The following is a 13,071-nucleotide window of genomic DNA, read 5'->3' as shown; positions in this document are numbered from 1 at the left end:
ACGAGGATGTGCTCCACGGTGGCTGGCACTTCGCAGGTTTCGCAGGTCCTCCGGAACAGTGTTCCTCCGAAGTTGTGGGAGACTCTGCTAAGCCCGGTGCGCAGCCTTGACACCACTCGTTGTTCTCTTAGGTTTGGTCGATCCTTCCAGGTTCCGGAGGTCGCCTTGATCTTCCGAAGGTGGTGTGTCCTGTTGTTCCTCCACTCGGTGTCCCAGGCTCTCCGAATCGTCCGCTTGATCCACTTTTTGACATCTTGGAGCGGTACATTGCCGGTGGACCTGGGTCCAGTGTGGTGGTCGGCTGTTACGTTCCCTTGGATCCCGCAGTGACCGGGTACCCACATGAATACAGTGTTGGGCGGCGCATGCTTTACCATACCTTGGATCCACGGATGCTTCGGTGTTTCTGTTGTTAGGGCCAATATCACGCTGTGTGAGTCAGTTACGACTAATATCGGCCGGTTGGCCGGTAGCTTAACCGCGTGGAGAATGGCCGCTGTCTCAGCTTAGAACACCGAGCATTGGGTCGGGAGCGATCTGCTCACAAGCAGACCATCTCCGGAGACCCCCATTCCCACTCCGCTCCTGGAGAGAGAGAGCCGTCGGTGTACCTAACTAGTAGTACGCCCCGAGAGTTTCGACAACTGTCCGGCGTAAAGCCAGCGAGTTGCCCTGAAACGGTCCTTGATTCGGCTGTCAATTTTAATCTTGACCCTGGCCACTGGAGGGAGGTCTATGTCGGCGGCCGTGCGGAGGAGTCGGTTCGCCTCGTCGAGGAGAACGATCCTGTTGTTTCCCGACATTTTAGCGAGAAAGGCAGCGGCTTTGGTAGCAGTCGCTGTGGTGAAAAGGAGCCGAAAAGGTAGGATACCGGTTTCAACGCATGCAGCGTCGGCCGGGCAGTAGAGGGCAGGAGACCGGAGACGGTTCAAACGAAGCCGTTGTACACCGGTTCCAGAATCTGGACGGCTTTCTCGGCGGCAAGGCATGTAATCTCTACACCGTACAGTAGGCGACTGTCGATGATGGCTCGAGCTACGCGGAAGCGGATTTCGCGATTGTTGGATCGGTGGGGGCGGGAGATGGTCTTAATCAGGTTGGACCGACTGCGACAGTCCTTCTTTACTTGTTGGAAGTGCGGCTCAAAGGATAAATTCCGATCGAGGAGCACTCCCAAGACCCTCACGGTGTTTTTAGTCGGTATTGCTTGTTTTTTAATCATGATGGGCTGTCCGTTGTTGCGATGCCTGGTGGTACATACATGGCAGCGCACGCTCTTGCCGGTAGAAAGCTGGAAACCAACAGAGGGCTGACCACCGAGGAGACTGCCGCTTGCGCTCTCAGTTTCGACCTCTGCAGGGTGGGACCCACCGTTACAATGAGGACGTCATCCGCGTAGACGAAGATGTAAACGTTTTAGGGTAGTTGGTCCCAGGAGAGTAGGCTGTTGATCGGTAGGTCGTCGTTGTCTGGAGGAATTCCGAAGGTAGACACAGAGGAGAGAGAGGGGCGGACTCACTGTCGGAAGCTTTCGCTGTACTCCGAGATGCCGGATAGTTTGGCGAAGTATTTGCCCAGTTCGTCTACTACGACGGTTGGATCAGTGATGCTGACGGTGTCTGTTCGAATCTGAAGCGGAGACGATCGCTGCTTGCCGCTAAGGGCGTTGATGCGACTCCATAGCTCCGCTGACGAATGTTCGACGTTGATACTCTCCAGAAAGTCCGACCAGCAATTTTGTTTCGCCGTCCGGATCTCCTGTCGGCATTTGTTATGCTGCTGGCAATAGTTCGCGAGGACCTCTTCTCTTGCTGGATCGTTTGGGGAGGTGCGTTTGAGCTTCCGGAGTGCTTTTCGCATAGCTTTTACTGCCCTTTTGGTTTCGTCCTTCCACCAGCGGAGTACCTTCCACCCGGGGACACAGCCAGTTTTTGGTATACTGGTGCTAGTGGCTTTATAGATGATTTCCATGAAGCTTGGGATGGTCGTGGGTTCCTGGTTCTACGCGAGGGCTCGGTACGTGTGCTGAAAGCTTGAGCGTTCCGTCTTCTTTGTTCCAAGCTGTCAATTCTAAGCAGACGACAGCGATCCACGTAAGACGGCAAGTTAGCCGTGTCACGCCAAGGCAGATGACGATGACTGTACACTCTCAAATCTGGCTATCCAGCCTGCTTGGTATGGGCACCAGACGACAGCACTATACTCTAAGATTGAACGTACTAACGAACAATACAGCACCCGCAGGCAAAGCGGATCGCGAAAGTCTTCAGATATTTTGAACATAAAGCCAAGCTGCCTGTTAGCTTTAGTCAGGATGTCATTGTAGTGCGGTTTGAAGGTCAATTCACAGTCGAGTGTTACTCTTAAATCTTTGACCTGGCTAATCCTCTTTAATGGTTGCCCGGATATGGAATAATCAAATATTATCGGGTTTTGTTTGCGGTGAAATGATATCACATATGTTGATGCTGAGCGTCAAGAAATTACGGGAGCACCAACTCTGCATACGATCCACAATCAGCTGCAACTTCTCACAATCAGCGATGCAATTGATAACCACATACATTTTGACATCATCAGCGTAGAATAGCCGGCATCCAGGAAAGCTCGTTGACGAAAAACGAAAACAGAAGTTGTCCCAGATTACTTGCTTGGGGAACGCCGGAAACGTTCATGAACACTTCAGAACGAGAAGCTCCAATCTTAATGCAAAACGAACGGTTCGTAAGGTAAGATTTGAACCACGAGATGAAGGATCCAGACACTCCGAGTTTCTCAAGCTTGCTCAAAAGAATTTTGAGGTCTACTCGGTCAAATGCAGCCTTGAGATCAGTGTAAATCGCGTCGATTTGTCCGCCAGAGTCCATTGTCCAAAAGCAGAGCGACACGAATTCGGTCAAATTGGTTGTAACTGACCGTTTTGGGTAGAATCCATGCTGAGCCGTGGAGATGTAATTTTTACAAGAGCTGAAGAGCGCTTCATTGATGATGATCTCGAATACTTTGGAGCAGCAACATAGTGATGTGATTCCTCTGTAATTCTGGACATTCCTTTTATCACCTCTCTTGTGGACGGGGAACATATACGAAAATTTCCACGCCTCAGGAAATTTACTCTCCTTTAGTGACAGATTAAATAACGTCACCAAGGGAGTGAGCAACGACTCCGAACACAGCTTCAGAACGGACGCAGGAATGCCGTCTGGCCCGGCAGCAAACGAGAGTTTCAACCTTTGAAGAGCTAGATTGACGGGTGTTCACTGATGTGAAACGGACGGAGCTCAAATGCATCTATTGGAGGATCGCTTGTAGCAATCGTGACTTGATTTGGTGAGGCCGAAGATTCATTGAACGAACTCATGAAATGTTGAGCAAAAAGGCGGCATTTCTCCGCTTCAGACTTCGTTCTTTTCAGAGTTTACAAACGACCAGAAACGCTTTGGATTTCTGCGAAGAGATGATTGCGTGCGGAAGGCATATCGTTGATACAGGAATCTGTTGCATTTCCTATAGTCGTTACTTGTGCGGTTGAACTCCTGCTTCGTACACACTTAGATTTTTTTGCCGAGATGGGCACCGCCGAGCAGCTCGGCATTTTATTTTGCTGGAAATTCAGCAAAAAATATGTTTGTTAGCTGAGATCTCGGCAAATTTCTCGTTTGTTAGCTGAATCTCGGCAAGTTTTTCACTGAGATCCAGTAAAATAAAATGCCGAGCTGCTCGGTGGTGTCCATCTCGGCGAAAAAATCTATGTGTGTAATGTACGAACGATTTTGGCAGTATCTTCGTAGCAATTTAGCCCTATACCGTTTCAGTCGACGCAAGTGACCGTTAGACCACGGGGGCTTTGGTGCGGGGTGGGCAATAGGTACAAATTCAGCCATGATGTCCCAAATCATTTGACTGAAATATTCAACGGCATCGTCAACACATCCAGCTAATTCTAATGGTCGCCAATCGATATCGGAAATAGCAGCACTAATTGCAGCATCGACGGAAATCCAGTGTACGATTATTTACGGAACAATCCTCAAAAACGTTTGGCGCTGGGAGGTTCATCAGGACGTCTAAAGCAGGGTGGTCTGCATCAAAAAAGATCAGAGGTTCTATGGCTTCCGAAACGGTGCATGCCAGAGTTGCAGCTTCGTTAGACAGAACAAGGTCTAGAAAGCGAGCATTCCTATTCAATACACCATTATGTAAAGCGAAACCGTTGATAAGCGTTGAATGGTTCATGACTTATGAATTTTTTAAACAAGCAGGTTAGGGTGGCCCCTAGACAATCGGCATTCTTTAAATATCTTTTTATACGTTCATCATAGTAAAGTTTTCTTCGTACAGCTAGAAAACATCTATTTCAACTGTTTTTTGCCTATTTTGGTTTGGCCAACTTTTGTTCAGTGTGAAGGAATTCAAGAAAAAAAAAATATTAAATAGCATTGATTTTTCACCAGAAAAGCTCAAAAATACCACTCACTCATCTGGTCATATCTCAAAATCTATTTGTCCAAATCATTTGCCATTGGAAAAACATCTAGCAGAAGAGTTTTCCAAAGTATGGTCAAAATTTGAGCCCAAAATATTAAGAAATAAAACCTCCCGCCCACGATGAAAAAAGGCCATTTTTTGACAATTTTGATACCTTCCGGTAATGAGTCTGCTTATTGTAGTTACTGTAACATAAAAAAATGGGGTTACACCTATGTGAATCTACATTAAAAACCCTTCATATTGTTCTAATATAACGAATAACTTAACGATTCGTTGCGAAGATCAGCAATCCTGATTCCAACCAAAAAACCAATTGCATAGGAACTCCAAGACGAGATAATTTGTGTAGCAGTATTGATCAATTTTATCGAACGACACCTTCAGATCGGTATAAATTACATCGACTTGCACTTTTTCCTCCATACTCGTTATGCACTTTGACGTAAAATTCAACAAATTGATGATAACTGATCGTCCGGGCATGAATCCGTGTTGATCAGTGGATATGTAGCTTTTTGTGGCATCGAGAACAACTCCACCCACAAAAATTTCAAACAATTTCCAGACAGCTGAGAGACTCGTGATTCCCCGATCGATAACAACATTGTGACAATCGCCACGTTTGAAAATAGGTGTTATAAACGATTGCTGTGTGAGGGAAATGTGAGGGAATTGTATACCTTTTTTTAACTCTTTATTTGTTCCAAATTCAAAATAAATTACATTTAATTTTAACCTAGGTGCTCCAGTTACTACAGTAACTTACCAGTCTTAATTGTTATGATATATATCTTAGTGTTTTTACATTGTTCCTGCCTTGGCAATTCAGTATTGTAACAGGTTTTTTAAACCTGCATGTCAGTATAACAATTGAAATCTTAAAACTAAAAACTAAAACTAAATCTTATCTAAGTATAAAGGGAATTAATCGTTGCAATTGAGGATTGCAACGATTTTTGCCTGGAATTATTAATTATTTTGTTGGACATTTGTTCTAAAGTCTGAACATTCGAAATTTTATGTACTTCGGTAGTACTGTATCAGGGAGGCAACTTCAAAATCATCTTCAGAACTTTGTTCTGAATCCTTTGAAGTGCTTTTTTCCTGGTAGTGCAAAAACAAGACCATATTGGCACAGCGTGAAGCATGGCCGGTCTAAAAACTTGTTCAAATATTAGAAGTATACTCGTCAGGCAAAGTTTGGACTGTTTATAAGATGATACAAACATGTTATATATTTATTACATTTGGCTTGAATGCCCTCCAATAAATATAAATAAATAAATAAATGTGATCTTTAAAAGTTAATTTTTGGTCAAGTACTAATCCAAGATATTTCACTTTGTTTGACCAGGAAATTGGAACTCCGTTCATAGTGACTATGTGACTACTACTAGGTTTCAAAAAGGAAGCTCTAGGCTTATGTGGAAATATTATAAGTTGAGTTTTGGAAGCGTTGGGAGAAATCTTCCATTTTTGTAAATAAGAAGAGATGTCTAAACTTTTCTGCAGTCTGCTGCAAATAACACGAAGACTTCTTCCTTTAGCGGAAATGCCTGTGTCATCAGCGAACAAAGATTTGTGGCAACCCTGAGGCAAATCAGGGAGGTCCGAAGTGAAAATGTTATACAATATAGGCCCAAGAATGCTACCCTGAGGAACTCCTGCTCTAACAGGTAGTCGATTAGATTTGGAATTTTGATAATTTACCTGCAGAGTTCTGTCAGTTAAATAATTTTGAACTAATTTCATAATGTAAAGTGGAAAATTAAACTTTTTCAATTTAGCAATCAAACCTTCATGCCAAACACTGTCGAATGCTTTTTCTATGTCTTGAAGAGCAATTCCTGTTGAGTTGCCTTCAGATTTGTTTGAACGAATTAAATTGGTAACTCTTAAGAGTTGATGAGTAGTTGAATGCCCATGGCGAAATCCAAACTGCTCATCTGCAAAAATTTAGTTCGTATTGATGTGAAGCATCATTCTATTTAAAATTATCTTTTCAAAAAGTTTACTTATTGAAAAAATCAAACTTATTGGACGGTAGCTAGAAGCTTCAGCTGGATTTTTATCCGGCTTCAATATTGGAACAACTTTTGCATTTTTCCATTTATCAGGAAAGTATGCCAAATGGAAACATCTGTTAGATAATTTTACCAAGAAAGACAAGGTACTCTCTGGGAGATTTTTGATGAGGATATAGAAAATTCCATCATCACCTGGAGCTTTCATATTTTGAAACCTTTTAGTTATAGACCTTACTTCGTCCAAATCAGTCCCCCAGGAATCATCAAAAATATTCAGAAAATCCCGAGCAACCTGATTCTCAATAGGACTAGTAAGACCCAAACTGAAATTATGGGAACTCTCGAATTGCTTATTAAGTTTCTGAGCTTTTCCAAATTTTTGATCAAAATTTTACCACCTTCTTTAAGCGCTGGAATAGGCTTTTGAGGTTTTTTCAAAATTTTTGTGAGTTTCCAAAAGGGTTTGGAACTCGGGCCTAATTTTCAATTTTTTTGTTCCTCAGGGCAGAGAATCGCTTTTTAATCTGTTTTTGCAAATCCCTCCAGATAACTTTCATGGCAGGATCGCGTGTTCTTTGATTTTGTCTCCTACGGACATGTTTAAGACGGATCACGAGCTGAAGATCGTCGTCTATTATAATTGAATCGAATTTAACCTAGCAGTTTGGTACTGAGGCAACTCTTGCTTCAACTATAGAAGTAGTCAGAGATTCAAGAGCATAATTAATTTCATCTTTGGTTTGCAAAGGAATGTTTGGATCGAAGTTATATTCCATAAATGTTCGATATTGCACCCAATCAGCTCTATGGTAATTGAAAGTAGAGCTGTTGGGATTACAAATTATTTCTTGGGATATTTCAAAAGTTACTGGAAGGTGATCAGAACCGAAGTCAGCATGGGTAACCAATTGGCTACAAAGTTGACATGAATCGGTTTAGACCAAATCAATAGTTGAAGGATTTATTGCTGAAGAAAAGCATGTTGGGCTGTTTGAATATTGAATAGTGTAATAACCCACAGAACAATCATCAAACAGGATATTACCATTGGAATTGCTTTGAGCATTATTCCATGAGCTGTGTTTTGCATTAAAATCACCAATAATGAAGAATTTAGACCTATGACGGGTAAGTTTCTGGAGGTCACCCTTGAGAAAAATCTTTTGCTGACCTACGCATTGGAATGGCAAATAGGCAGCTATAAACGTAAGTTGTCCAAATTTTGTTTCAACAGAAACTCCCAAAGTTTCAAAAACATTGGTTTCAAATGAAGAAATAATTTTATGTTTGATTCGTCTATGAACAATGATGGCAACGCCACCACAGGGTCCATCAAGATGATCATTTCTGGAAATTCCTCCAGTCTTCCTGAAGTGTTCCCACTTCACTCGGATATGGAGCATAAGGCTAGCTTTTTATAAGGCCTAAAGGTTGTTTAGTTCACTAGACTTGAAGTGAACTAAATAAAAATCATTAGAAATCCCGTTGCGCGAATCGCCAGGACGGGATTTTATTTTCATTTGGATTACTTGGAGTGGCACCACTGCGCAGTCCTTTCATGACAACCTTAACACACACGTTCAGTTTTGGTGTCCTTAGTAAAAAAAATTGTGCTGCTTCTCAGTAAGATACTTGAGAAGACATTTAAATCCGTCCAAGGTTTCAGCCAATACACGGCATTCACCCCGACGTCCAATTTGTAGTGAAAACTTAACTTTCACGAAGTTCAAAATTTCCATACGAAGAGCATGGAAATCGGAGGTGGTTATCACAATAGGAGGAATCTTTTCCTTCTTGGCATTAAGCCGGGAAAGTTTACTAGAATTTTTCTTGGATGATGGATCATTCTCATCATCCGTGAGCAAATCAAATTGATTACTCAAATTAACTTCATCAGAAGGGGGGTCAAGAGTTTGCCCCTTTCTTTTGCGTTTAGGCGCCATGCCGGCAGTAATTGTTTTTTTATCCAAATCGACTTCCAAGCAGATTACTATAAGAATCTCAAGGATCGAAGAGGAATTTTCCAATCGATATCCTAGAAGGGTTACCTCGGGTAGGGTCCAAACAAGGATCGAAGAGGAATAAGAGTTGAACATGGTAGAAATTTTACTGGTTGAGCACTGAAAAGTGCTGTTTAAATTTGTTGTAGCTTTAGGTAGTAGTAACACTTCCTTCAGCAAAAAGCAAATAGATCCGCACAGCAAGAGAGCACGATGCTGTCTGGGGGAATTTTATACTGATTACCCTCAAATCGGTTAAAAAAAGAGAAGTGAAAAGTGAGTGAGCAACACACGCATTTCACGTACATAAATACAGACACTTACTGAGGCAGTAGATTTAGTGGATATCGTCCGAACTTCGTAATAGAGCAAGATTTAACTGTGCTTCCATTTGAGGTTCCTATAATCATCAGAATTTTGCTTGCGCTACCCAAGGATGCAGTAAATGTGGTGCTGAATTCTGTTCAACAGACAAAAAGGAGGTTATGGTGGTATATGTTATCCAACCAGATGAAAGCTTACAACTTCAGTTTTCCCATTGTTTGAAAAATATTTCAAATCTGACGTACTCCTGTTAAATCAAAAGCTTAAAGCCATTTCTTACGGAAAATACCATCCGTTATCAATTTCCCCAACATCCGACCCATTGTGGTACGTGAGACGTGTGCCGAAAGTCAAAGTACCTACCTAAATAGACAATGATCAGACCAGAAAATAATTAGAATTCCGTTCGATGGCTTCCGGCCGATGGTTTCTCCCATCCAATCAATCGCATTAGCGGCCACCCCTTGCCTTGTTATTGCCTGGGCGTAAATAAAATATTTGCTCTATCGTATCCACCCCTGCACGTCACATCTGTATTCATTAACCCTTGACGGGAGCATTCAGTCTCTTGTTCAGCCCCAGTCGTTTATCGACATGTTCACTGCGGTTCTCCACGTGCGTTCCGGTAGTCAACGAGGTGTGGGGTTGGTGCGTAGTTGTGCAGCATTCCTGGGAAGATTCCAATATCTTCGGTTCAATGACTAGTGCCAAGCTTGGATCGAATGTTCGCCACCATCGGTCGGAATCAAGCGGTAGTACATATGATCATTTGTCGAGTCACTGATGCCTGATCATAAAGAATGGATGTAATTTGCGAGTCTATGGTGCTTCAATGAGCATACAAAGCTTACTGGCAATGAATGCCCAAAATAAAACAACGGACTCTTGTTTTGCTGGTGTTCATAGTTTGAAAATGTAATTGAATTACTGCTATTCGAATTACTCTTGTTAAGCATTGGATAATGAAAGCCATAACCTTTTACCAGATCATGACATCAATAATGGATTTCAAATTATTCGGAACGACATTTACTTCACTTTCGCATCATGAAATCAAATTTTATTGAAACGATTTCCGTTCATTCTCTTACTTAAGGGGAAAATTCAATTGCAATAAAGTTTACACATAAGCACACTCTACAACAATCTTGCTCGGTTCAACAACGACGGCAGAGACGACGTTCGAATAGAGCTCGGAGAGCTGCCATTTGGTGCGCGGTTATTCAGTTATCGTTCACTTCTTCTCAAGGATAAAAGACAGACGATTTCTGGTAAAATGGTCGTTTCTGTTTCACCACTTTTAGTAGCATCATTTTTTTAAATTAGCTGCAAACTGTATAGGTACTCTCAAGAAAATAACTTGCTTAACAGACAATACTATAAACATCAGTCATAAATCAAACTCAATTGTGAATCAAACAGTTTTAATTATCATCCTATAGATTATCCATGAATAGCTATTTTTGATTTTTGTTACTCTATTAAAGAGACTTTCAGCCTTAAGCTGGGTCGTCTCTATTTCAAGAATAGTTGTCATCTCACTCGTACATTTAAACCGAAAACCACTCACCTTCCACTATCCTGTGAGTCACTGTTCCATCACTGCTCTGACGAATTTCCTGCAAAAACAAGACTCACATTAAAGAATAGTCAAACAACAGCTTAAAACAGACATACATACAGACAGACAGATAGCCAGTTCATTTTTATGTACAATCAAATTGAAACTTTTCGTTTTTTTTTTTCTTAGGACAGAAACAACCAAAAAGTGATAAATAAGGGTCACATGGGAGTGCGCAAAAAAAAAGTTCCTGAAATCAATACAAATTCGAATTGACAGCTGTTACACAACTTACACAAGAGGGGGGAAAACCTCGGAGTCAGGGAAGGGAAACGAATGATAAGAAACACCATTATTTCAATTACAAGATGAAAATCGATGGCGAAAAGTACGGGATGGAAAACAAAGTGGAAAAGAAAGCACAAATATGCATGTAGTACTGTACATAGACCAAAAGCAACATTCTGTTGCCGATCTCAGATGTTGAAGCTTCTTTATCCTCCATTCGCATTAGGTCCTTTGTCGGAAAGGCGTACATGAATCATGGGACCGACGAGGGTCTTCCGATAGACGTTCGAGTAAAGTGACGTGTTTGTAGAGCATTCCATGCCGTAGGTAGTGAGTTCGTTTCATTTCAGTTTAGGAGATTTTCTCGACCTTTCCAGAGCATAATTGGTCATTAATCAAATGGTTATGATTTTGTTGATAATGATGTTCCACTATTGTCGATGAAGGACCTCATCTGTTTCCTGGACGTTGGTTGTTTTTAAGATGTTGAAGACTAGGAATCCCAACATCGTCCCAGCGTTAAATGCTAAAGTGGGTGTCATTTGTTACACTGTTGATTGCGTCCTTTTCGTTCATCGTCCTCGTCATGTTTGCTATTGGCTTGTCTTGGACAGTCCCAATCAGATTTGCAGAATTTTTTTCTCATGCGACAATGTTTTTCTCATCCGGTGCTCGGAAGGATGAGGTGAAAAACTCTAGGAGATGTTTTTTTTTAACTGGAAAGCGGATTACGAAATTAAAGCTCGGTTCTCAAGTGTAATTTGTTTTGTGACAAATCGCTTCAAATGGTTTCGAGAGAGAAGATAAGATGGATTCTACTTATAGGAAGATAGTTATCCTAACTTCAAAATTATGCATGTAGAAATTTACTTCGCTGGCTTTCAGCCCTGATTGAGCTGCGATCAGACATTAGAGCAATTCCATGCCAAATAGGATAGAAAAATAAAAATGTAGTCCTAAATTTGTAAAAAAATCAAATAATTTTTTTCGGGAGGTTAATCTTTTTCTTAAATAAGGTCAATGGATATTTTTGGTCACTATTGCAAATTTAGTCGATTTTATGGGCCCAAATTAGGGGCAGTTAGGGCGACCTTACATCCCTTTTCCATACTCCAAAAGATTGAACTTTTATTAAAAAAGTAGAAGGGTCTGTGCCTAGGGGCACGAACGGAAGCTTGACGTAGGACCGCTAGTGGACGGAACAAATGTGAACATTTAGTTCTTTTAATTGATCAATCATCAATTATCTTAACTCTTTCCGTTTTTTATTTGTAAGCCTATCAAATTTGTAGTATTTATTTCACAGAGAAAGTTGATGAAGAGAATCCAAGGGACTGACAACTTGAGTATTTTCGATTCATCTATCCGACTTTAAAAGGTGTATTTTGAATTTTTTGTTATTTATGAATTTTTAAGTTTTGTGCATTTTGGTATTGAAGTGTATTTAATTCATCCCTCACAGGATTTCCTTCCGAATTATATGAATGGGGCGGGGCGGAAAGTATCGTTTGTGCAGAATATGTAAAAAAGGAGGGACTTCAAGAGATTGAACTCGTGAGAGCTAATTTTCTCACAAATTTGATTTTATTGGCTTTCTGGGGACTGAATATACACCCAAAGTGAATTATTCCCACTTCTCTCAAATTCTATATGTATTTTTAACACTTCCTACCAGCGTGTTCTGGAAAATGGTCGGACGAGATTAATCTCACCAATACATTCGGGCCTACAATTCCACACCTTCTATAGATACCAGGTTCAGCCTTGCGGGAAGTGATGACCTTGACAAATGTCCAAATAAGACTCTTAACAAATTTATGGTGGTAGACCATTTTGTAGTGATGGTTGAGTAATGCTGAGCTGAGCACGACGAGCTACTGATTCCGATCCTAGCCTACCGGTGGGACTTCTTCCTCCTTCTCTATGGTTGCTCATATGAGCTCTGCAGCTCGGTGCTTGCCGGCAGCCTTTCGTTGTGGTTGTTGAAAGCACTCCTGATGCTGCTACTGCTGCTGCTACTACTGCTGCTGCTGGACTGGAGTCCACCAATTACGGTGATTGAATGAGCACCGTTCAGTGGGACCGCATCGAATTCGATTTTTAAGTCTGTGTTAGGGAATGCGCTGTTTTCAGACATTCGGTGATAATTTTGATCACCATTGCAACAGTTGGACATTTGGTATTTTTCAATAGTGACCTATTGAAAATTAACTGAGTGTTCATTTTAGCAGATTGGTAGATACATTTCCAATCGTTTGGCTTGTTTAGAATTAAAATATATCTGCTATTGGTCGAAACCTGACCTCTTTTCGTAATGCTGTGCATTTTGGTTTTTTTTAAATTGCGTGGATTCTATAGATCCTGTGGAGATCTATCTAGC

General features: G+C 41.5%; 1 long non-coding RNA gene across 1 annotated transcript in view; it reads right to left on the bottom strand.

Annotated features, from left to right (window-relative positions):
* Positions 1-10,412: 10,412 nt before the first annotated feature.
* The window catches only part of LOC135709898 (uncharacterized), a 248,361-nt gene continuing 245,702 nt past the window's right edge, over positions 10,413-13,071 (bottom strand). The window contains exon 4 of the long non-coding RNA XR_010518380.1: positions 10,413-10,461. This is a non-coding gene — a long non-coding RNA (uncharacterized LOC135709898). The remainder of the gene's footprint in view (positions 10,462-13,071) is intronic.

This window comes from Ochlerotatus camptorhynchus, unplaced genomic scaffold (genome assembly GCF_037179485.1).
Source record: "Ochlerotatus camptorhynchus isolate MF236.1 unplaced genomic scaffold, CSIRO-AGI_Acam_v1.1 ptg000367l, whole genome shotgun sequence".
Classification (NCBI taxonomy): domain Eukaryota; kingdom Metazoa; phylum Arthropoda; class Insecta; order Diptera; family Culicidae; genus Ochlerotatus; species Ochlerotatus camptorhynchus.
The sequence above is the reverse complement of the archived record's forward strand: the minus strand, read 5'-3'. Positions and strand labels throughout refer to the sequence as shown.